The sequence below is a fragment of the Gavia stellata genome, chromosome 3 (assembly GCF_030936135.1).
Source record: "Gavia stellata isolate bGavSte3 chromosome 3, bGavSte3.hap2, whole genome shotgun sequence".
Taxonomy (NCBI): domain Eukaryota; kingdom Metazoa; phylum Chordata; class Aves; order Gaviiformes; family Gaviidae; genus Gavia; species Gavia stellata.
Genome location: NC_082596.1, coordinates 80,845,550 through 80,871,104, shown reverse-complemented (window position 1 = coordinate 80,871,104; position 25,555 = coordinate 80,845,550).

The window sequence follows — 25,555 nt, the reverse complement described above, 5'->3', positions numbered from 1 at the left end:
CATGATCACCTCCCTGCTCCTGCTGGCCATAGTCCAGCAATAGTCCATTCTTGAAGGACTGCACCCCATGGAAAGGACCCATACTGGAGCAGTTCATGAAGAAGTGCAGCCTGTGAGAAGGACCCATGTTGGCAAAATTCATGAAGGACTGTATCCCATGGGAGGGACCCCATGATGGAACAGGGGAACCACCTCAGGGAGGGGGAGAAGGGGATAGAAGAGTCAGGACCGGAGCTGAGCTTGGGAAGATGGCTTTGGGGGGAAGGTGTTTTTAGTTTTGTTTTTGTTTCTCACTATCCTACTCTATTTTTAATTGGCTATATATTATTAATCTTCCCCAAGACCGGTCTGTTTTGCCCATGACAGTAATTGGTGAGTGATCTCCCTGTCCTTATCTTAACCCATGAGCTTTTTCTTTTTATTTTCTCTCCCTGTCCTGCCAAGGAGAGGGTTGAGAGAGCAGCTTGATGAGCATCTGGCAAACAGCCAAGTTTAACCCATCACAGATTTACATAAGAGAAGAGAGGTGAACAATTATTGCATACTTAAATTGTGTGTCTGGCTTGTATTTTGCATTTGCTGTATTCATATTGGTACTTATTTCTGAAGATCCAGTTATTCGAGAAGTTATGCTGGAAAAGGGTTATGTTGCACCTTTTCGGTCTTTTACAAGACTGTTTTAGAATAATATTTATTTTAGTATTGCTTTCTTTCATTCACAAGTCCTTACTCTTTCCATTAAAACGTCATAAATTATTTTCATTAGTTGCAGGTTTGTAAGCTTCAGTAATGCAGTAGGTATGACAGATGAAGCCCCGTCTTAAGAGATGAAAAATTAATCAATCTCCTGATCCCTGGATTGAAATATTGAAAATTCTTGGATAGTTTATCTTCTGGGTTTCAGTCTTCCTCATTTTTCTTTTAATACTCTCCATTCCCCCCCAGACATTAATGTATTTGGTAATCGTTATTATTTCCATCTTACCTAAGAAGATTTGAAACTTTGGTTCTGCAACAGCTCACATTCCCACATCCCGCTATTCTCTGCTGAAGTATTCGTTCTGCTGCCTCATACCCACCTCAGTCCTTTCCTGGGTTTCATTCCACATATGCCTTGCAATGCCAGGGTGATACGTTCTGCCTCTCCTAATCTTTTTCCTCTCCTCTTAATATTGTCCACTTATTTCTGGAGGAACAAGAAGGACAGAGAAGCAATGTCCCCCTCCCCTTCCCCCAGGCCTCTGCACTGCAGGGAGAGCAGGGAAAACATCTCCCCGGGGTGGAAGTGAGTGGAAAGAATGGGAGAGCTGCTGGGCTCCTTACAGTCCGCTTTTCTCAGCTTGTAAGAGCAGCACTAGGCTGCTAAACTGTACTTCATTCTGCTTGACGAACTGCTCTGATCAGATGCCTCCACCTTGAGAGGCAGTAAACTGGGACTGAAAGTTAACCTAAGGAGTTGCCTTCCTCCTTTCCAGTAATTATTGATTATTTGTTCACAGTTCCCACAGAAATGCAGATTTCCTTTTCAAAGTTTGTTCACATGAACAGAAGGTAACTTACATTAGACATAAGGAAAAATTGCATAGTTTTTCTAGGTTATAAATCCTTTCATGGATGTTTTCTCCTAAGAGAGTGGTGTTTAAAACAAATACCAGTTGCCTATTAATATTAAGATACCGAAACACAGCAAGTAAATAGAACTTTGTTTTTAGTATTTGGTGCTGATGGCACCACTGTTGTCAATCTATGTTTAAACGCTCAGTCACATTACATGAAGTGATCACTAAGTCAGATAAGGAAACGTTGTCTTGTACTAAAATACTAGACTGTAAGCTGTTTGTCTCTACTTTTTCACTCTTAACTGGTGTCCACCACAATAGACAAGATTGTGGAAGAGTTGGGGTATAGGCCAGCTCTGCTACAGCAATTTCTATTCCTTCTTATCTCTTGCCTTTTGCTATCAAAAGGTAGAAGCTGTAAATGCATTAGCTGAAGGCCAGATCTTGGGGACACGTATTTGAAATTCAGTAACAATAATAAGGTTGATATACTGAAAAGGGACTTTGGGATGTTTGGAAAGCAATAATAAAGGGCAAGTGAATTCAGAAAGCCAACTATTAAAATGCTTTCATAAGGCAAAGAAATTTAAGTTAGTGGAGCCATTTTTAATAAAAATATCGCTTGCAGGAAGAAAATTGTATGAACTAATGGAAGCTCAATATGAACTTAATACTTAGACTGAAAGGGTAAAAAATATAAGAACTTGTGGCTTGTCCTATTAGGAGAGACAGTTAATGTGGCCATTCTGGAGACATATCCACAGCATGCTAATCATTGGCCATGTATCAGAAGAAAGAATAACACCTCCTTCTTATTAAAAAAAGAAGGAAAAAAAAGGAAAAATTATATTTTTCTATTGTGTTTAACATTGTACTATCTCTAAGGATTTCAAAGTTATTCTGAGAAAACTGAAGCTCCCAGGACTTTAAGGATTCAGACTGGCAAAACTGATTGAGGATTTGTGGAAGAAAAGCACAGAATCCATAAAATTAATTAAAAAATGAATAAATATTGCAACCACAGGCAATGACTTGTCTTTTGAGACCAGACAGGAATTATTTCTCTCCCTTGATGCATAACTTGATTTTTGTATTTTTATCTCTTGATTCAGAAGTACTAGAAATGTGATATAAAATTGGGCAGTTAGGTGATGACCTAGGACCCTAGAGAAATTAATATCTCTCAAGTATTTTTTTAATGTCTCTTGCTAAAACAGTTGGGTCCCATCAACTCTGCTGCATGCTTCCTTCCTACATGGGTGTTGGTGGTCACCAGAAGATACTTCTTCTGATTCCTATGATATCAAATCATCAAACCATAGAGTTACTTCAGATTCATGGGAAAAGCATGCTGGGGAGTGGGGCACTTGTAAGGCTGTTCAAATACGCCAGGTTTGCTTAACCCGGTGTGACAAATGGCTTGATATTAACGAGTAATCTTGAAAATCACCCTTAAATCAAGTGAGCTAAGGTAAAACATAAGTGAAGGTATTAATTTGCCACATCTGAAATAATCATCAAATTTAGAAATATACATTAAAATAAAAGTGAGGCAATTAAAAAAAAAAAAAAGCCTCATAGTCACTTTAAGCCGAAATTATGTTTAGAATGTCTCTTTCTTGATTCACAGGGATTTTCTTTTCACAAATGCCTGGCACTGCAGGCTGTACACCTCAGATGATAGCATTCACATTCATTGCTGAAGCATGCTGGTTTTACAAACTATTTCTGGCTGCTTCTCAGGATCATCCAGAGGTTCTACTCAAATTTGGTGTTTCACCATCAAAACATACTCCAACCACCAGTAAAATCCTTCACTGTCTTCCTCTGCTGACAGACACTACAGTTTCATATCATGTTTCTTTCAGCAGCACACTGCCCAACTCCCATAATCTTCTCCAGCCAGTTATTCACACATACATGGCACCATCTCCGTTTTTTCCTGGCTCTTGGTGATAGAGGCTGGACACAACAGATGCCATTCCCTTTGAAAGATGGTAGATCTGGAGTGGTGGAGTTTGCAAGAGTAATTTTTGATGTTTACAGTAGCATGGGAAGCAATGATTCCCTGTGATTTTGATGTGATTTTATGACGTAGCTGCCATTCTGTGAATTCTGATTAGATATCAGGAGGGGATTTTTGGCCTAGGTCAGACTGACAGAATGACCAGAAAGGATATTGTTCATTACTGTAGCAATTAGTCTGCTTCTCAGCATTGTCTAACAGCCTTTGATAAAACTGCCCTCAGCTTTGACCTAGATCTTTTTCCTAGACTTGCATCTCCGTCATATTCTTGGAACGGTAATGACAGATCCAACTGAATATTTTTTATACATTTTCTGTTGCCAAAAATGAAACTGCAGCCTCATATAGCAAGTCAAAGCAATGTAGGATATTGATGACAATCTTGATCCGTACTTTTCTCTTCTTGTGGCCAATATGGTTGTGGATTATGACCTATTGTTATGGTTCTTAAATGTGTTTTAAGGTAATAAGAAGCCTTTGGTAGCCTATGTTGTATGCAGCTGGCTTTATGTGTGTTCACATGAATTAAACCTCTACACCATTGTTGCTTGCAATAGTTGAGAGCTGATTTGAAAATCCAGGAGTTTCATTCCATTTCTAAAGCTGAATGAATGTAACTGAGTTTTGTAGGTGGCAGTCTTCCCAGGACAGATGGACAACATCTGTTATTTACACTAGGAGCTAGTTTGGATCTGGAGCGTGGGGTATCATTTTTGTTGATAGTTAATATTTGCCTAGGCACTATAGACTGAAGGTTTATATTGTGTACAATACTATCAACTTGAAAGGACGTATTTGGAATCAGTGTTTGGAAAGTCTGCTGAGTATAGAGTAAATATAAATAATGAGGAGAGGAAAATATTTAGATTGCTTTAATTTGGCCCATATATTTGTTTTGGACAAATATGAGGGGGACATATGTGTAATAAATTGTTTTATTTTATGTTATGTCTTGCAGTTATAAGGGATCATATATTCACAGCTACTTAGCTTTTCACTGACAAAGAGATTATATGAAGTCTCTGAACACTGAAGAAGAGCATTAAAAATGGAAGGCAAATGTGCAGTATGACCTATCAGTATAATATTGCAGTATAATATTGCAGTGATAAATATTAACTCATTGCCTCAGGACTATGAAGTGTTCTGATTTATTTCAGCACAAGGGCTTTGCACTTACTTAATCATTTACATCTATGCACATTGGTTTGAACAACAGCAAATTACAACCATAGCATCTAATTACTCCTTTATGTTGAATTTGTAATTGCGTAACACCTGCAATAATGCTGGAAAGAAAATGAGACTGAGGCAGAGGAAGAGGAACCATATGTGAAAGGGTGTGGTACAGGGAAAGGGGTGGATGCTGATGCAGGTGCATATGGCTGGATAAAGAGACAGGAAGAAAGCTCACATTTACTGTATAAGGAGAGAAAAGACATGAATTTGGCCTAGGTTTTGTTTAGTCATAAGTCCACATGTGAAAATGCAAGTGTCATTAAGAAACAGCATGAAGTATATGCGAAGAGGTGCAGCTGAACTTAACAGAGTATTCCAAGACTCCTGTTTCTTGATTTTTCAGTTCTATCCTTTGCTATCTAAGACAGACCCAAAAATCTATAGAAAAGGAATAGGTTTCATTTCTTTTAAGCATAGTAGCAGTGCCAACAACATGCTGAGAAAATCAAAAAGGCGATGAAAACAGGAAGCACAGTATCAGTAGAGGATTTAACTTACCTTGCTACAAATTGGAGAAAGGTAACACTGAAGCATGATGCTAAGGCTGAAGTTTTAGGTACGCATCATGACTCCTTCATGAAGTTAACAAAAAGAGAAATCCAGCATAGCTGTACACAGTTTTCAAAAGGGGAACCACAAGAAAATGAGGAACTAGCAGGAGCAGTCAAAAAAGAAAAATATTTGAAAGCAGCATGGAAACCATATTGGAGGCATAGAGCAAAAGCATACCACCTGCCAATAAAGACTTGAGAAATTACAAAGAGAAATAGCTAAACAACAATGTAAAGGCAGCTAATAAATTAAGAAGGCATTTTTTAAAAAAATTAATTTATGTCCGAGAAAATATCATAAACTCCAACAGGCACAGTGTAAAAGCACAGCAAGATAGATCACAAAAGCATCTGAAGAACAACTGGAAATGTTCAAAAACTGATACTACACATTTTTTAGTATACAACAGAAAGAGGAAGCTTTCCAGAGAATCTTCAGAGCTAATAGAACAACTGAAATATAGAAAGAATGTCCTACATAGACAAAGGTTATAAAATCAATTTTTCTTTTTTTTTTTTTTTCCTATCCATGTTAAGTATGGAGGAGTTTGAAGTGTAGAAGCAGGGACCCTTCTTTTCAGAGCATGTGTCAGAGGCTTTGCCTAAAATTGAAGTATTGGCAGAAAAGGTTGTAGATCAAGGAGGCAATGTGAGCAACAACAAATCATCAGGAACAGATGGCTTCTGCCCCAGAGTTCTGAGGGAACTCGAGTGTGAAATAGCCAAACTACAAATTGTGGTGTCTAGAAAACTGACTCAGTGTCAGAGGACTGGAAAGTGGTTAAAACAATGCCAATATTTAAAAGAGCTCCAGGGGAACTATGGATGAATAAGACTGGAATTAAGGGGCGTATGGATAAATACAAGATGTCACAAACCTACTGGAGTTCTTTGAAAATATTAGCATGCACTTAGCTAAAGGAGATCTGACTACCATTCCTTTGGATTTGCAGAGTGCTTTCACTCACGTACCTCAACAAAGGTTTTTAAGAAAACTAAACAGGGAAAGTACTTTTAAGGGTAAAGGCTAATCAAAAAAAAGGAAACAGAAGACAGGAGTAAATGAACAACTGTCCTTGCAGTAGAAGACAGGTCACTGCAGCAGCTCCATAGATATCTGTGCTGGGTTCTTTGGTGCTCAACATACACACATGCATTCTGGAAGAGGGAAGTGAATACTGAAATGACAGAAGTTGCTGATTCTATTAAGCTATTCTGGATAGTTAAGACGATGTCCAGCTGTGAAAAACTACAGAAAGTGAATGACTGAGAGCTGAACTGACAGCTGAGAGGCAGTGTAGACAACTGTAAGTTAAGTCAAAATCTCTGCCTGAACTACTTTCCTTCCAAGATCCAAATCCTATCCTGCAGCAGGAAGAATGCAGCATAGGTTAGAAAATCACCTCCCTGATTCTCCGCCTCCCAGATTCTCAAATTTCATACTCTGTATGTGTACTGTAGCTATCTTGAAACAGCTGTAAAATAAACGTACTGGACCTGGTCCCTATTCACGTGGTAGAAAAAGAAAAAACCTTAAAGGAGGAACAAGCACTTATACCAAAGCCTGCCTGTAAAAATGAGTGGATGATTTGGTCTTTTCCTCCTAGTCCTTCACTCATGGCAGTTGCAAACAGGACTCACTTTATTGTGACTCTGTCAGGATCCAACCATGATCAGTATATTTTTATGATGGTCAAAATGCAAATCTCGGAAAGATTTTTCATTTTTTTTCTTCTTTACAACTAAAGTGGAGAGTAAAATGACAGACAGGGCTAAATTACTTGCTTTTCATATATAGAAGCTCTTAATTGTTGTGTGGTGTGGTTAAAAGCAGAGAGAATACACTGTCAAATTACTTTGCTTTACTGATTGGCACCTAAACTGTGTGAAAAGGCTGCAGAAGCAAAATGCCATGAGGAAGGGGGGGGATAGGAATGACCATCAGGTATAAAATTAGACTGGGAGCATTAAGCATTGACTGGGCAATTTCTGAAATAAATTACTTTATGGATAACTTTCCATACCTATTTTTAAAGCAACATGGAAACTGATGATGTAAGACATTGACACCAAACGCACTGCTCAGGTGAAAACATTACACCAACCTGAGAATTTTATTTTAGCTGCCATGCATTTATTCAAAACTGCTACAGTGTCTAATATTCACCTGTGTTCTGACATGATCTTTTCTCTTCTTATGTTTAAAATGAAAGAGAGACCTTAGATACAAGTGTATCAGTAAAGAGAGTTAAAAATACAGTCCTTGGTCAGAACTGCTTTCACCTACATTTTTGTTCTCTGCTATTATTAAGCTTTATGAGCTCCACCGTTAGGTGTCTGTTATGAAATTGGATGGTTGTTTTGTTGGCTGTTGGCAGAAGACAGCATGAAAGGAAATATCAGTCAAAGTAGACCATTATGTGTGTGTGCATGAGGATATGTGTGTGTGGCTATAGAAAGTGTCTAATACATGCCAAGCACATCCTAATTTCCACTTTTGATTGCATTTTATGGGAATTAATAGTCCATTTAGTATGACAAAATTCAGTGGTTGATACAACAGAACAGTTTTCAAGACAGTGGACTCCTAGTATGAGTAATCCTTATTTCTTAAACATTCATTTCAGCCAAGTTCTTTGGTGGACTGCTTGATTTAATATGCAGTTTAAAGACATTTTGTTAGACAATGAAGAAGGTTGAAGAACTGCCAGTCATGTTAAGGTGCCCAATTTTCATTACTCTTTTAAAATTATTTTGATTGAAACTCTGTCCTAATGCTCCTACTTGCTTATGGTATAAGTGCAGGATTAAACTCAGTTGGATTATCAGGAGCTATTAACTGTGGAGAAAATACTCTGAATATTCTGACCTTTTCTATTTCTCCATCTTCACCTTTTTATAGCTCACTAGTTGTAGGACTCAAGAAACGTGTTACTTCAACAGATATATCTGCATTGCTGTAACGTGTGGCAGGTGTGTGCAGTTTCATAATGGTCTATGTAGATTATGACTGTAATCAAGCCAGGAGACCAAGCGACATACACAGTAAACACATATGCATACAATGATGCAGTCATATATTTTGGTTTACTCCTGTGGCAACAGCAGCAGAATTTAAGTATCAAATGAGATTTAAGGATGAAATTAAAATTTGTCCTGTAGTTGTAATCATGGCCCTGTGTCAGGGCTGTGCTTGCTTGCATCCACATCTAGTGCACTTAAGTCATTAACTCCTCCGTTAACTTCCCAGTTATTCATCTGCATAGATGAGGCAACGGACTGATTTGGGACAGTGGACTAACTTCAGACCAAGTGATTGTCTGAACTCCTAGCCACCTTCATAATTATGTACTTGAGTGGTTGCTGCAGCCCCTCTGACTGCCCTAGAGATCCCCCCCCAGGCAGCTCCTGCTGTACCCAGACCAACTAGCATGTTTCAGTGCGTAGATTAACATCCTGGGTGGAGAATCTGGCCATCCCAGGGAGACACATCCCATCCAGAGACTCCCAGAGAGTTGCTGAAGCAGCAATTACCATTGTACATAGGTAAGAAAGAAACTTGTAAGTAGTCAGTGAAAATTGCTCTACAGGTGCAAAAATGGTTATGTAAAAAAGGCACTGTGCAGTAAAATACTTAGGATATGTTTTGTACATCATTTAAGTAAATTATTAGCAATAGATCATGCATGTGGAGAAGTATCACAGAATTGTGGGCCAGCTGGATAAGGGTTAAGCAGCACAGCAGTTCAGGGAGTCTCACCTGATCCAGCTGAAAACACCATGAAATTTCTCACACTGTAGTTCCTGGAATGTGTTCATGAGCTGAGTTTTTTCCAGTCAGGGAAGAGTTGTGAAAAATCACTGTCCATCATTAAAGTATTGTTGTTCCTTCCTTAAACAGAAAAGTACTAAACCTATTACTTCTTTAATGGTAATCACTTGCATTATATATTATGAAGTACACTTTAAATAGTAGTACCACAACTTCCACAATAACTAAATCTAGGTATCACAGATTTAATATGGAAGTTCTGTAATAAATTTAAATAAAAGTAGCATTACTATTACATTTTAATAGTACCTTTCAAAAGAGAAGCATTCCATACCTTCTTTTCTGGTTTAAGAAAAAAGATCTCTTTCAAAAATTCAAATCTGAAAGTGTATAATAGACTAACATTATACAGGTAAATGTGCAAGACAATTATAACTGAAAAAAGCAGTGTATCAGCCCATGTCACCCCTAGTGATAATCAGTCTTGAAATAATGCTGAACAGGACAAATAGAACTTTTCCTCGATTGATCTTTAGTATTTCTGATTAACTCAAAATTGACTTTTCTTTTATGCCAGCCTAGCACCGTGAAGCAGAGGAGTAACTGGGCAATGTGCCTTATTACTCAGGATTGTTTATACAAGAGGAAGAACCAAGTCCAGGAGATGAGGCAAGATGTTGCATTTAGCTTATTTTATGATTATTAAAGTAGTGCTAACTAATACTGATATTGTTGGGAGAGAAGGATGTGATAATGTTTTCACTTTTAAAAAGATGATCTGAAAGTAATGGCATAAAGAGGCTTTCTGCTGTTGCTTATCCTTTCAAATCCAATTAATGAAACTATTAGGAGTCAAGTTAAAACAAATAAAGAGTTGAGTCTTCATGCAACATTTAGCAACCTTTCCAGAGGTTGTTGTGAAAATAAGAAGATTACATTAGTTCTAAAGACTGGTTCATGGGAAGAGAAATCCTATCAGGGCCCTGAGCTCATGACACTTAAAAGGTTGGAAGGTATGAAGAGGAAATATCTTGTATTCTTGCCCTGTTTTTACTCTTTCCTAAGCATTAGTACATGCCTACTCTGCCTATTTGTTTTCTTTTGCAGATGAATAGCAGATATGTCTCTAATATAGCCTCAGAGCCCTCCCTGAGAATGACATTAATAAAAGATATCAAGGGGAAAAAAAGAAAAAGTGTTCAGGACAAATTTGGGGGGGTGGGGGCAATGGGAGGCACAGAATGAACTGAAGGCCAAAGGCTCAAAAGGGAGAGAATGAGGAACCCGAAAGATAACCTGAAAAACAGACAATCCCCACAGCATCACTCCCTGCTCCCTGAAAAGAGTCCAAGGAGCTGGCTGACGGGCACAGCTGGAAAGAAGATTCTGAGATGGAGGAACTCTTGGTCTGACCCATTTTTATGTAGCCTGCTGAAGTGTGTTATGAATTTATATTGTTCAGCACTCTCTGTTATCTGTGTGTAACTCAAAATAGCTCCCAGTGGGAGAGTACTTCCATTGACAAAGACAAAGTGTCTGTGCTGACAGATTCGGCAGTGGGGCTGCAGGCTGAATGGGCTATGACGACAAAGGTGATTTTAGTCGTCCACATCAGAACAGGATCTTCGTTCTTAGAAAAGAGATTAATGACATCCAGAACTCTGAAGGTAAGGTAGATGTGAAGATGTTTTCCTTGGTTATACAGGTACCTGCTACAAGTGGTAGATATGCCTAGCCACAGAGCTTTGGGCTTTTTTTGATTGTTTGGGTTTTTTTACAGAACAGGAAGTAGAAGTTTTTCAGTGACTCAGAGAGGTCAGTTCTTTTTAACTTACTTCTACAAAGAATGTGTGAAATATCCAAGATAGTAAAGAAAGGATGGAGCCAGTTATTGCACTGTTGTTAGTAAGCCTTACTTTACACCACTGAGATCTTTGATCTTACAATATCATTAGGCAGCTACACACTGTCCTTTTTTAAAGATGACACTTTTTTATCTTAAAACACTCAGACAGTGAAGATATTCTTATGGATTTGTTTGTTTCACTTGCTGAACACACATGCAATAAGGAGGTCAGTTTGTCACAAAGCAGGTGCATGTTTTTAACATCACTTTTCATGGTTTCTTGTGTTCAATTTTTTTTTCTGCAGTAAGTCTTTATTCAATACCAAAAAGCTTATATAATTGCAAGGGAGTATAGTAATGAGACACTCAGGATTGAAAGCATTGCAAGCTTAGCTGCTTTACTGAGAGGGTAGGGGTGCTTTGTAATACTAAATCTTCAAGCTTAATTTATTTTCAATAGTCATTCTGTTCACTTTCTTCATCTCTGTTTCTTGTGTTGTCAGCCACAAGACAAAAAAACAGCTACTTTCAGTTACATAGGCACATGCTGTTGCATATAATGAAGGTGCAAATGCTAAACATATGATATCTAGTTCAGGAGCAGGGTCCAAATACTATTCTTCCATGATTCAGTTGAAATAGGACATCCAGTTAATTAATAGTAAGTAGCTGAGCTTCCCCCCCCCCCCCCCATATTGATTGTGACATTCTTTTGACATTGGGATCAAATGAACCTGAGGTTGAAGAATCAAAAGGATTACTAAAGAACTACCCTGAAACAAATTCTTGCACAGTAACAAGGTGTACAGAATAAAAACTCAATTAACATTTATTCAAAAAATCAGAGTTAGTAGCCATACTAAAACTTTTTGTCTGGAAATATTCAACAACATTCATTTCAAAATTGTATTAAAACAATCTTGTAGAAGAACTCTGCCATTGGCCCAGCTTCTATGCATACCTACAAGAGTAGGTTGTTTTGGTCAGGTTGTTTTGGGATTTTTTTGGCAGATTTAGCACTTGTTTATAGAATATTGGAAATTTTATGAAAGGTGTTCATGAAGATGGCAAAGAAAGAACTTTGTCACCGACTCCCTGCAGCTGGGATTTCATCTAGCAATAACTTTAGCTTGTCCTTGTCCCCACTGTAGGATTATTCCACACAATATTTTCTAATGAATTGGTCTTGCTTGAGTTTCTTCAAGTAATGGGCCTTCCACCATTCTACAGTCTGACAGAAATAGCTGTGGTAAGGATTTCTTTAACACCAAAATCTAGCTAATAATAGTTAGCATGTGGACTAGTCACTTAATCCAGGAACTATATAATTTACAGTCATATTATTTTTTATTTTAATTAATGTACAACAATCCTTTAAAATTCAGACCTACCTTCTATTCTGTTTTGATTAGTCTCTAACTTGAAGGGAACTGCAGATAAGGTACAATCAGGTCACTTGTACAAGTCCATAAGCAGGGTTGAAAGTAACAATTACAGATGAGAGACCTGGGAGTTTGATTCTGCACCCTTTGAACCACTGAGCATTTGGCATTGGATCAAGCACCAGATTTATATTTACTGTCAAGGAGCAGAATGTAGAGAGAGTTGCGGGAAGAATTCAAAAATAGAATTTAAAAGTAGAATAAAATGGCAGTTAATGTACTAAATCTAAAACACTGTGCATATGTAATTGAACTTTGCACCACAATCAGTGTAGATTTTTTAGGGGCTGTGATTTCTTCTTACTATGTATAGGAAAGGTGAACTTCCCTTCTGTTGCAGATTTTAATCCATCTTTCATGGTGCTTACAGACTTCACACCAGTTACTATGGGTTGAGGTGTCCCACAATGACCATACATAAATGCAAATTCAAATATCACCTGTTGATTTCCAGTTTCTTTTTCCTATTTTCTACATTCCTCCTATGATTCAGAGTACGCTGCTGAGAGATTTCAGTTTAAATATATGATGTACTTCACTCCTTGGCCATTGCCTTCCTCTTGATTTTTTCAGTATTACTATCTCCCCCCAAGCATCTTTCCTTTCTTTTTCTTTCTCCTTATGAATACTTCTCTTGTTTTATTAATTTTAACCATAATTCAAACCTTTCTGGCTCCTATTGTATTTTATTTATTTGATAAACCCAGAATGAAAAAATAATCCATTCAGCCTCTGTTAGAGAGTCTTCCATCTCAGTCCACTGTTCTATATCATTACACTTTGTATTGAACTGTCAACAAGATTTCTGCATTTTCATGATGTAATGATACAATGATACAATGGCACAAATTGGTCTCACTCAAATTGGTGAGGTCATATTCTCTAATATTTCAATAAAATTTGAATGCTCTGATGCATTGCATTCATTCAGTACTATCTTCTGTAATCTGTTGAAGGAGAAACTATTTACCCATCAATTAATTTGTAAAACTGTGAATTTACTTACTTAGAGTTTAATTTCTTCCCTCTGTCCTGATTCTCTCAAATCACTTATACTTAATTTTATTGACATAATCGTTTTCGTAAGAAGTCTTTTAGTCATAATATGTCATAATAAAATTGTCAGAAACCAGGATTTTTCAGGAGGAGGACACAATAAATTTACCCTCTACTAACAACAAAAAGCAGTCTTTCTTTTGGTAAAGGCTGATGCAGCAGTTACTTTCCCCTCTCATTCAGTCTCCAGTCCTCATATTCTTTCAGATTCCTCTGTCACCAGTATTCTTATACAAGCCAATATATTTGTTTGGCTTTTTAATAAAACCATACCCCTTGTCCTATTTTAATTGTATTCTTTTCTAGGAATTTCTTCTACAATCTCTGGGAAAAAAGTGGGGGTTTTTGTTTTGTTTTGGTCACTTTTTACAATGAACATTGTGAAGAAACATTGACCTTTCAGCATATGGTTACATTTGTCTTCCATCATGTAGTTTGAATTTAAATGTCTTTTTGTGCTCCAGTTTTATTATAAGGAGTCATTTCAGTACTGTTTCTCTTCCACAATTAGTGGAGTTTTACTGGATTTTGATAAATAAATATGTGCTTTGAAATGATAATATAGTTCAATATTAATTTTCATATTTTTATATAATTTAAAAATCTATATAGGATATTTACTTATTTAGGTACTTGCAAAGGATGTACTCACCTCTTATTCTTATTGTTTCTTATAATAATGTTGATCAATTGAAAACTCCCTTGGTTTTCCAGTATGTTCTTACCTACCTAAAGTAATTTGCAATATGTTTCTGAAAACTACTTTCCAGAGCGGTGACATATCCCACATAATGCTTTGGAACAGGCTGAACTGGCTACATAAAAATTTATTCTATGCTTTCTAAACATTTTTGTTTAAACCACATTTGAATTTCACATATGGAGGATCATCATGTTAGATCTATTGGGGAAAATAAAACTGTTAAACTGAAACGCCTATTTTTATGACAAAAAGATGGAATCTGATATATAATGAAGGGAAGATGTGTGCGAGAAATGTACTCTGTTTACTGAGTCAACATAGCGACAGGGTGGGAATGAGCTTATTTCCATGTCATTTTAATCTAATTGTTCCTTTCAGTGGAATCAAATTCCTGAAATAATGTGATGCATCTGTGAAAAAGGCATATCCAATCCTAAGATGCTCCAGGCAAAACATTTCCAAGAGAAGTAAGGAGGTATTAGTGCCATTGCATAAGGTCCCACTCCAAACTCATCTGTAAAACTGTAAAGCCATATTCAAGAAAAAATTACCAAAATGGGAAGAGGTACACAGAACGGCAATGAGGACCATCAGGGGAATGGAGAGCCTGTACTTGGAGAGGATTCTGGTAGAAGAGCACAGCTTGCTTGTATGAGCAAAATAAAGGTTGAAAAGGAGTATGATTACTGTCTTGGAATACAACATAATAAGGAAGCTCCTAGAAAAGAGAGGAGATGTTAAAGCTAAATATCAGTGTTGGCACAAGCACAAATGGGAAGGACTGGTGATAATTAAATTTAGCACAGATATTGCAAAACGCCTAACCATCAGAATAAAGACGTCCTGAAAAAGCTCTCAGATCAGAGAAAAAGGGCCAAAAATCTATTTTTAAGAGGGTGTTTAATCAGTATTATGAAGGGACTCAGCTGGATGCATGTGATTGCAGGATCTTAGTGAGTTGCCTGACTGCTAAATGTGCTTGCCTGTATCATCATAGCATCATACAAAAAAACAAAATGCTAAAATAACTGTCAGTTTCAAAATGATATTTTGAGTGATTCTCTTCGAGCTACTGTGATTTTGAATGATTCTCTTTTACTTACAGCTGATGCATTTTGTGCTGGTTTTGACTCTGAAGAAACCTAAGAATACCTTTCACTTGCTTTCCATGATCAACTTTTTTTTTTAAACTCCCATCCTAGTTGTACCTTATAAGACATGCTAGTTTACCACTACTTGTCCTTACAGGGTTTTGTTCCCTTCTCCTCATATGCTGAACTAAGGGGAAGAATATAAAATTTCAGAAGAGGTGTGGAATTTCCTCAAGTGGACACACAGACTACCATTTTTTAAAAACAATGCTATACTCAGTTTTAATCTCAAATTCATTGCATATTGAAATCCAGAAGGTGCATAACCAAGCAGCAGCCAAAGGGCAGGGTCCTGAAAAAATTATTCCATTTCCAATAGTAATAAGTAACCACCATTTTACATCGAAATCAGGATTATATTTTGGATACTGTCATTTTGTAGTGAGTAGCTGCTGGTTTAAATCTATATACTAAAAGACAAGCCATGTGAGGTTTGAGATGTACTTGCAAGGTTTCCTCTATTGCCAACAATTTTCCATTGCATAATCAAATTGTCAGTAAAGTGGCAAGGAAATGAGTAGGAAGGATCCATATGTTTAACAAATAGTGTTAAGATTGTGATTTTGAATAATTTCCAGTGCACCTTGTTTATCGACTAATAAAAACCACTTTTGGAAGAGAAACTCAGATGAATTCACTCAGTTTTGAAGTTAATATCATAATCCATGCAACGATTATCTTCAGAATTGTTTAGAGACTTGCATTAGCAAATACACTGAATGCATCTGGTTTAAACTGAGTATCCTAGGCCTTTCGCATATGCATCACCAGAACAGGAGTAGGGGGAGGTCAGCCTTCTGTTGTGTCTTTCTTTCTGTTCAGCATGCTGCAAAATACCAAGGAAACACAGATTCCAGAGGCCAAACATACTGTTGATGTAGATACCAGATATGAAGACGAAATCTGTCAGATATATTTTCAGCTCTTCCATAAAGCTCAGTGTCTTAGCTCAGTCAAATGTCATAGGAGTACTTCATCTCTCAAAATCTTGCTTTTGTAAAATAGTTGAGGCATGTTCTGAAACTTCAGCAGAGAGAATACAGATACCTGACAGAAATATAATACCATGAATAGTTTCTGAGAAGTGTAAAGGCACAGGATAGGTAAAAGCCCATTTAAAACTCCACTACAAAAAGTATACAACGTAAATATTTTCAAGAAACTGCATTTTGTCTGGTACCAGTCACTCAATTCTTAGTGGACAGAAGATACAGTGAACACATGCCACACAACAGGAATCAGTTGCTTTCAACTCCACCAGCTACCATTATATCTTTCCAGTACCACTTAAATTCCGTTAAAATATATCTTAATTCAAAATAATACCTCTAAAGTATTAGTTGCTATCTCTGACTTGCTATGCATTTCTGATCCACCAGTAGTGCTGTGTCACTTGACAGTATTGGTTGACTCATCTGCAGCCTGGGCCCTTAGGGTTACACTTCAGTCTGCAGGCTTCTGTCAGGTAGTTTATTTGTCAAAACACAATGATTTCTGTCTGGTCTACTTAAACATTTCCAATTCATGTCTATAAAGCATGATGCCTTGAAACCAGTTGATCAACTTTATGTGCAGCAGTGACGCAGATGTGACAGCAGCACCTGTGATGAACAGAGGTGCTGAAAACACAGGTGTAAAAATTATATTCATTTTCAGTTTAAGTGTTATACCTATTAACAAGAAAAATCAGATCATCAGATAGTTAATGTCTGTTTCTCATATATCACAGCTGAGATTTAAGTATACAAGTAGAACTTACACCTTTTTAACAATTATCGAGCACACTAACTGAAAACATGATAGCATGGGTATATGCATATGTGTGTGTCTATATATGCATATAAAACGTTGTTACTTTCAAACAGCAATTCTAAAAATATTACTTAAGTTCCTGACATCTAAATGAATCTTACATCTTTCAAAATTGTGCCACTGTCTATTTTTCTGCTTTGCAGAGGACTTGTCATTGAAGGCAGTTGCGAGGGATTCAGTATTTTTTGAGAAACTTTCAGGCTGAATATCAACTTAGTATACTTTCTGGAGATACTAATTTCTGAAAATGCTGACCATGGCTGATAAAGCAGAACAGTGTTCAAAGCAGTAACACATTCTAACACAGTGCAGTCTTTAATAAAAATGTGGAAGGATGTTCATGAACTATTTGAGAAGAAGAGGGCGAAAAGCATTATCACTGAATGAAATTAAAAACTTGTTTTGTCAGATATTTACAAACAGAAATGTATGGAATATTTTGCCAAATATTTTTGAATGTTTGTTCACAGAAATATAAGAATGAAATCAGTCTTCAATGAGAAGAGTAGATTTGCAGAGTTCAGGGATAAATTGTAACACGCCAGAATTGCTCCTCTGTTATTCATTTGTGTTCCAGTTGAAAGTTCTTACAGGTCCTGTTTCCTACATAATTTCTAATCTGGTATTTCTTCTATCCACATCTTGCCATTCAGTACTGATGCTTTCGCTTCCTTCACCAACATCACCCTACCACAGATCATACTTTCATCTGTAACATTCCTATTCTCTTTCACAGATTCCCATTGTACTAAGCCAGCTCCTTTCCCAGCCTCTTCATCCTGCTAATAACCTTTCTTTTCCTCTCAAAGACATTATCTTGCTAATCCTTCTTTCTAGACTTCCTTCCTATGTCTCCTGAGTTTATGGTCCTGGGCAAAAATTAATTAATTAATTACGGTCAAAGTTTTTAAATCACAGAACTTTAATGTGTATCTAAATGCATTTTTTAAAAGCTATACTTGTTCGCCAGACAGATTAAAGAGAGCCATAAATCTGTACATGCCCCTGTGAAAACACTTTATTTTTTCCAGTTAATCCATCTTAAATATTCGCAGTAGCAGTAATGCCCCAAAATAAAACTCCATATATGTATCTCACAGGTTTTTTCAGCTGTCAAGTGGGGTGTCTTTTTTTAGTTTTTCTGTATTGTTTTTACCTCTTGCTTTAAGTCAGATGAATTAAAATGTTTGTAAGGCTTATGCATGAGAATTTCAAAGAGAGAGCAATTACAAATACAGTGTAAAGCCACCTCTAACGATCATATAAAATCAGACTTTGGGATACTTCATAATTTATGCTTACTCTGAGGATAGCAGAAATTAATCTACCTCTAAATTAAATTGCAGTTAAATCACTTGAATCTTAACTTTTTCAAAAACTTCATTGCACCATCCCCACTCAAAAAATATTTGACGCAGATTTTCTATACTGTTAAGTCACTTCTTTAATCAGCATATAAAATGGTGTGCATGTAATGTTGTGGGTTTGATCCTGACCTTTTCCTAAGAAAGTTTAGAGAGAACACTGTTCACATACAAACTTATGAGGGGGTGAGTCTAAATGGTATCAAGCAGCTATCCAGTCCAGCATGTTGTCTACAGCAATGCTTCAGAGGAACACTTAGGAACTTCACAGCCAATTATTATGCAATAAACTTCCCTAAGATGAAAACGCTCAGGGGGTCTACTGCTTTTTTCTTCTTTTAAAGCCGTAAGAAAAATAATGCTGGAAAAATTTGTGTAGTTTCTTGCACTGAGATATATTGCACACATTACTTGCCTACAAAATGGCCATTCATCAATACCAACTGATATTAAACTTGGTTTTTTTAATGTCATTCTGTATCTCAGATGACAAATGATTCTTAATGTGTGAACTTTCAGAAAGCTGGACTTCATGGAATGAGAGCAGTTTTCCTTTAAGCTACATGAAAATGGCATTTCCCTCCTCTCAGCACACTGAACAGATGTAATGTAATGTAGAAATGAGATCTGGGCCTTAAAAACAATTCCGTGTCTACAGAACTCTCAAAACCTGAAATAAGTGGCAACTACCTTGATGACAGGCAGCGTGAAAGAGGAGATCTTTGAAAGAAAATTTCAGCTAACAAAGGTGAAACTTTCAAAAAGGCAACCTAAATTTGAAATGCAAGTGAGATGCAATAAATTATTTCCTTAATGAATAAACATGTATTTTTTTAAATGGTCTACTAGCAAATTATAAACTTTTTTCCTTGATAGATCTTTAAATGAAGTTCCTAAATAATTTCTGTGACTCGCTTTTAGGGAAAAAATAATACATACAAAGGTCAATGGCAAAATTCTATTCACTTTAACGGGGTCAGAATTACAAGTTTATTCACAGCTTTTTTATAAGCGTCTGCTAATTATGCTTCATTGAGATGTTTAATCTCTATTTGCTGCTTCCTAGATGGGAGCTCATTTACCTCATAACTTGATTTTTCTCTGACAATATCTTGTGTCTTGGAATATTTCTATGAAATAAGGTTGAGGTATAATTGCATACTTTTAATGTATGAAGCAGCACAGATCTTAGTACATCTTTAAGATCTCAAACATCTTAAATTAACTCAATATTAGTATATTTTTCTCTGACACGATTTCCTCGGCATTGCTAATCCTGAAAATTATCTGTATCATCTGTTCTCACCTTAACAAAGACATATTTTTTCTGCCTAACTTTCTAATTCTTCAACTTATCTCCAAGAAATTGCACTGTACTGCGGTCTAAGAATAAATTGCATCATCATAAATTAAAAATAAGCCCCTGCTACAATAATACACTGGAACTTCAACTGTCTTTTATTATAATAGCAAAGAAAATCCTATTTTAGCTATTACTGAATGCAAGTATTTTGTACAAATTTCCAATACTTGCTTCATAGTAATCATGCTACATGAAAATAGCAGTACATTATGCTCAATGTTTTCAGAGCCAGCAGGTCAATTGGAGAAAAATGCCATCAATCTTTCAGTATAAAAAATATTTTATTCTAGCCAGAATCTCTAACTTGAAGCATGATAATAAGCCTTCCAAAACATCCATGAAAACATCATGTTACCATGATCTTAGAGAGCAAAAGAAATACTTTTTATCATGTCATTTTCTGGCTGCAACGTCTGTTTAGCTCTTGTTGGAATGATAAGGTGCCGTTGCTTCTGCTGCTTCTGCAACTGAGAAGTGTTATCACCATCTGAGTTGTGTTTCTGGGATCTGTGCGGAATCCAAGTCATTTTTCCACTGGGTGGAAAACTTTGTTGCTCTATAGGGAGTGTCCATCCCACATAAGGGTGAGTATGCGGAAGAAACAAATATGTGCTTCACTGTCTGTAACTCTACCTGGTCCTACTGGGGTTTGGTAGCATCCCATTCCTACTCCCGCGAAGGATGGAGCAGAGCGCAGCTCAATATTGCTGGAGACAGCACTTATGCCCTGATAGTTGGTATGTCCCCTTACTTTAGCACTGAAGTCTTGCAGAGTCATGACTGCACTGGGCCAGCTGGCTATAAGATGGAGAAGCCTGAAGGACCTGCCACATGCCAGTGTACTAAAAAAGCATTGCATCCTTCAAGACCTTGTACAAACTGTGCATGGAAGATGCTGCAGCTTTCCCTGCAGGGCTGGGCTCTCTGGCACTGCTGAGCCCAGCCTGGCTCCACTCTCACGTCCACCCATGGCTCACAGCTTGCCACACGCCCAGCTCAGCAGAGGCATTTCAACCACTGTAATAGCTAAGCTGTCTGGACCAAAAAATAAAAGAAAAAATTCTGCTTTACTTCCTAGTTTTCTCTCCTTGCTTGGAAAGCGTGTTAGACTACTTCTTGCTCTCTTTCTCTCCTCCATCCAGTCTTCTGGCAGACAACGTGCCTTTTTTTTCACACCTACAGTTTACCCTTTTAAAAGCACTCCTCCCAGTGTCATGTTGTTTCCTGAATTTTGGCCTTTATCTTAGGGTATGTACTCTGCAGAAGCCAGGAGCCTAGAACAAACCATAAATTCCTTTCCTAATGGGAAGAGTCAAAGCTAGTATTGATAACTCTTTTCACTTATAAAGCCTTTTGGAGTTGGGATTGAGCCCTGCCTGCCTTCTCGACTGAAAATATTAACACTGGGATTGATGAACTGCACAACCATACGCTGAGTTTAATGAAACATTCATCAATTTTAGATTCTACTTGTTAAAAAAAAAAAGGATCAGGGACAACACAACAACCTTTCCTTATAAAATTATTCAAATCATCAAAACAAAATTTATCAACAACAAAGGTGGCAGCCACCAATTTTCCAGACCCTGGTTACATTTCTGATCTTGGCCACGATGTCTGTAGCACCATAGCACTGGAGAGGTGAGCTCCGGTAGAGCCTTCTCAACGTGGCGTGCCTCAGCATAGTAACATTTACCAGCAGCAAGGCGGGAGGAGGTTTTTACTTATCTTGGGCATATTACCACCACAGGTGTTGCAAATGCAGAAGGTTCTGGAGAAGGGTGATGGGGCAAACACCTACCACAGAAGATGTCAGTCCCAAATTCCTTCTTACTTCAGGAAAAGCCACACTAGAAAAATCCCACCCTTCAGCTCACTGCTCTTCCTGCATATGCTCCTGGCAACGGTCTTGGTCCCAGTAGATGAACTCCACTCTAGTGTAAAATCTTCTTCTCTTCCTTCCCTTTCCCTATAGTACACACGGTGTTACACAAGGTGGGATTTTCAGTCTGGAAGTGGCTGGTGCTGGTGACTTTTCTTTGGATGTGTTTGGGAGGAGACATAAAAAAGGCTTCCTCTTCCTGATCAATATCTGGAAACACAGAAGAATGCACCCATCCCCTCATCCATCTTTACCTCAGCTGCTTGCATTACAAAGCCAAAGCTCACAGCCTATGTATGAAGAGGTTTGGATTGCACTCCTTCCCTTGCACTTTTGTGCCCCAGTAAATATTCACTGCTTATCGTTAATGTATAGTGTGAACTTGTCATGGCTTCCTTTTGAGAAAAAAATTTTGATGTGAGAGTCTGGTATGTCAACTGCTATTCTTAAAGCAAAAGAGTTGATGTATTGTCTCTACATAGCAGAGTCATTTCTTTTGAGTACATCTATATGCTGAAGACCAGCTGCTTGAGTTCTGTCAGTGTAGCACTGGCAAAGATGGTTCCTTTATGGAGACTTGCCTGTCATCATCCTGAGTAGTTTATGTTTTCAGTTGTGAAGATTGTATTTGCTAGGCTTTGCTCAGTCTCCAGCTCAGCAAGGAGTCCTGCTGCCTCTCCTGAGAGCCACAGAATAGAGTCTTGGGTGAGCTTGGGTTGCCAGAGACATCTGGATGTCATCTGGTCCCTCTCACTGCTCAGAGCAGTGCAGCTTAGATCAAGTTCCCAAGGGCATTCAAGGGCCTTGACCTGCCTAGTTTGGCATTCTCCTGAAATGGAGAGTCCAGCATTCAGTCTCACTGATGGGTGAGACAGAGTCATCACAAGGAGAGAGTCGTGGCTTTTCTTTAACATTTTTTTTCATAATTTTCTTTGAAATAGTCTATGCAGAAAGTCTGAATAATGTGGAAGGTCTTACATCCCTATAAACAATTCCTCACTTATTCTGCATATGAGGAGAGGAAATAATGCTACACACCTATATATACCTGCTCTATATGTATTTATATGTATTAATATTTATTGGCATAGGAAATTGTTTTGAATTGCCCTTTTATTTGCATTATTTTTTTAAATTGCAATTCTTTTACAGTAGCTATCATAAATAGTCAGTTAGAATAACTAATGAGAAAACAAGCTACCAGATAGCAAAGTGAAGAGAATATCAATTGCAATATTAACTTTCAAGTAACATTTAAATTTATTATAATATCTATTTTTCTGATTATCAAAATAATTGCCAGTTATAAGCTCGAGTTCTAGTCATAAATAATTGTAGCTGAAAAGATATATATGTCTTTTAGGAAGAAAAATTAAGCACACAACAATCCTATATTGAGTAATTAGGGAAAAAAACAAAGAAGTTTGGAAAACACATGAAATAGATACATGTTTTTACATGTATGTATTTTTTCATTTTATAAAAAACTTGAAATCCTGACACTTTTTTTAAATTCAGAAGAAAAACATTTTTACAAATAGTATTTACTTTATACATATCATATATATTATGTATAATATATGTTCAATATGATACATGTATGTGATATATGTGTACACAGGTATTGTGTATATCTTACATATATGCTATGGCTATGTCTTGTATGATGTAAGTATAACATATATGTGTATATACACATATATTCTCTCTGTGTGAATGTTTAAATATCAGTCCTTCAGAGTACAAATTTTTAACTTTCATAATTTAAAAAACAGTAATATGATTAGCAAAATTCAAGTAATTATCGTGCATTGTTGTTGGTACCCCCTTGAAAGAAAGATTATTTCTGGTAAATCAGTGTTACCTGTGGCACTTTGGACTGAAATGAAAGCGTCTTCCCAGTCTTATCAGAAATCTAATATCACAGCAATTTCTGAAGTAATATTATATCCACATAGGACTGGAGATACAGATACGGTCTTGAATATCAAATACATATATATTTTAAAAATCATAATCTAGGTTTTTATATGGCATGCTCTGATAATGGTCTTCGGGCCCCAAACAATTTAGGGCATGCAGTTGAACCTCTTCAGATTCTCAGTTCACATCAAGCAATTAAAGGAAATGATTAATAGAGGAAATCTGATGAGATTTAATTTTTGTTAGAATATAGCAGTCCAGAAAGTGGCAGCAAAAGCAGTCAGACTGAACAGAACTCCAAGATCAGGATGCCTGCAACACAAAAAAAAACCAGCGGAACTTCACAGTGTAATTTCCTTTCACTTCATTTCTTCTTTGGACTCCGTAATTCAGAATACATTAAATTTAGATTACAGAAGCTAAATCTCTGCCTGTCATAATAAAATCAGGGGAAAGCTATTAGATTTTTAAAAAATAAAGACAGAGAAACAGTTAATAGGTGATACATATACATACAAAAATTTTAACCCAGTCAAGATTGCAAGACAATGCCAGGGAGAGAGAGCATGAACTACAAGGCAGTTTCAGGATGTATGCAATTTTACTGAGCTGTTAATATGATCTACCTTCTCTATTTTTGCCACTTCAGCCACATTTTTCACCATTAACATCACTTCATCACTTTGCACAGAGAATATGGCTGCAGCAGGTGAGAGTCAGTAGAATAGAATTGGTCAAAAAATTAAGTATGTAAATCACCATGACTTCTGTTCCTTCAAGGATAAAGCAGAACATAAGTTACTTGTTTTCCAATTTTGTATGCCAGTAAGCTGATATTTCACTTCACTTAATTTATGATTTGTTTCTTGATTATGAACCTTTGAGAAAGGCTATGAATGTGTGTGAAACAAATGGATTATCTTGGAAAGAAAGATTCTTCTTTGGAGAAGGAAAAAAAAAGCTCAGAACAAAAAAGTTGAATTGAACTAGCACTGCAATAATTTGACATTCCAGGATAGGCATCTGAGTATCATGTACAGACTAAAGCCACTGCTCAAGCACATCATGCCCACACTTCCCACTCTCCCCTTCTGTTCCGTTTTTACATAGACAATAAAACCTACTACACTCGTGACCGTGCCACCGCTGGAGACTCAGGTCTGGGATTTCCCTTCAGTCCCAAGTTTGTCACTGTGTTCAGCGTGGCATTCTTAGACTTATCCAGAAGTCGGGAGTTAGGATCCTAACTCGTAAGGTTTATTAGACAGCTTCCTCCCTGCCTCCACTCCTCTCTCTGTCTTACCACCCCCTCCCACACACACACTCACCCGCATAAGTAGGAATGATCCCTTAACAATGGGATGAGCTTCTAGCTCCTGTATGTAAAATCAGTGGTTTGGTACTTGCTTTGCTATATTGTCATAGAGGTGTAACTCTCTTCCTTTTGTCATTTGCTTCACTCCTTTACTATCTTTTAGCTGAGGCTTCTGAGCATCCTGTGGAATCCTTCTCCAGATACTTCTGTTGTTGAGAGTAGGACTGGTTATTGAGTAATGCTCTATGCTCACAAGCAAACACTTCCCAAGAAGCCTGCAAGTGGCTAACACGCATTGCAGGGGTGTTACCAGTGCAATGTGCAAATGTCAGTCAGCTCAGAAGTTTCTGGTCAGCTTAAACTGGGGACTGCAAAGGTAGTTCTGCTAAGAAACTACTAAGTCTCTGCAAAACTTTCAAGCTCTTACTGGCAACGTTCAGTTTCTTGAGCTCACCCACAGGACACCAATGTGTTCAAAATGAAGCTGTTAACACAATTGCAAATAATTTAAAAGTCAAAGAAGTTACCTTGCATAAGACTCAACCCTATTT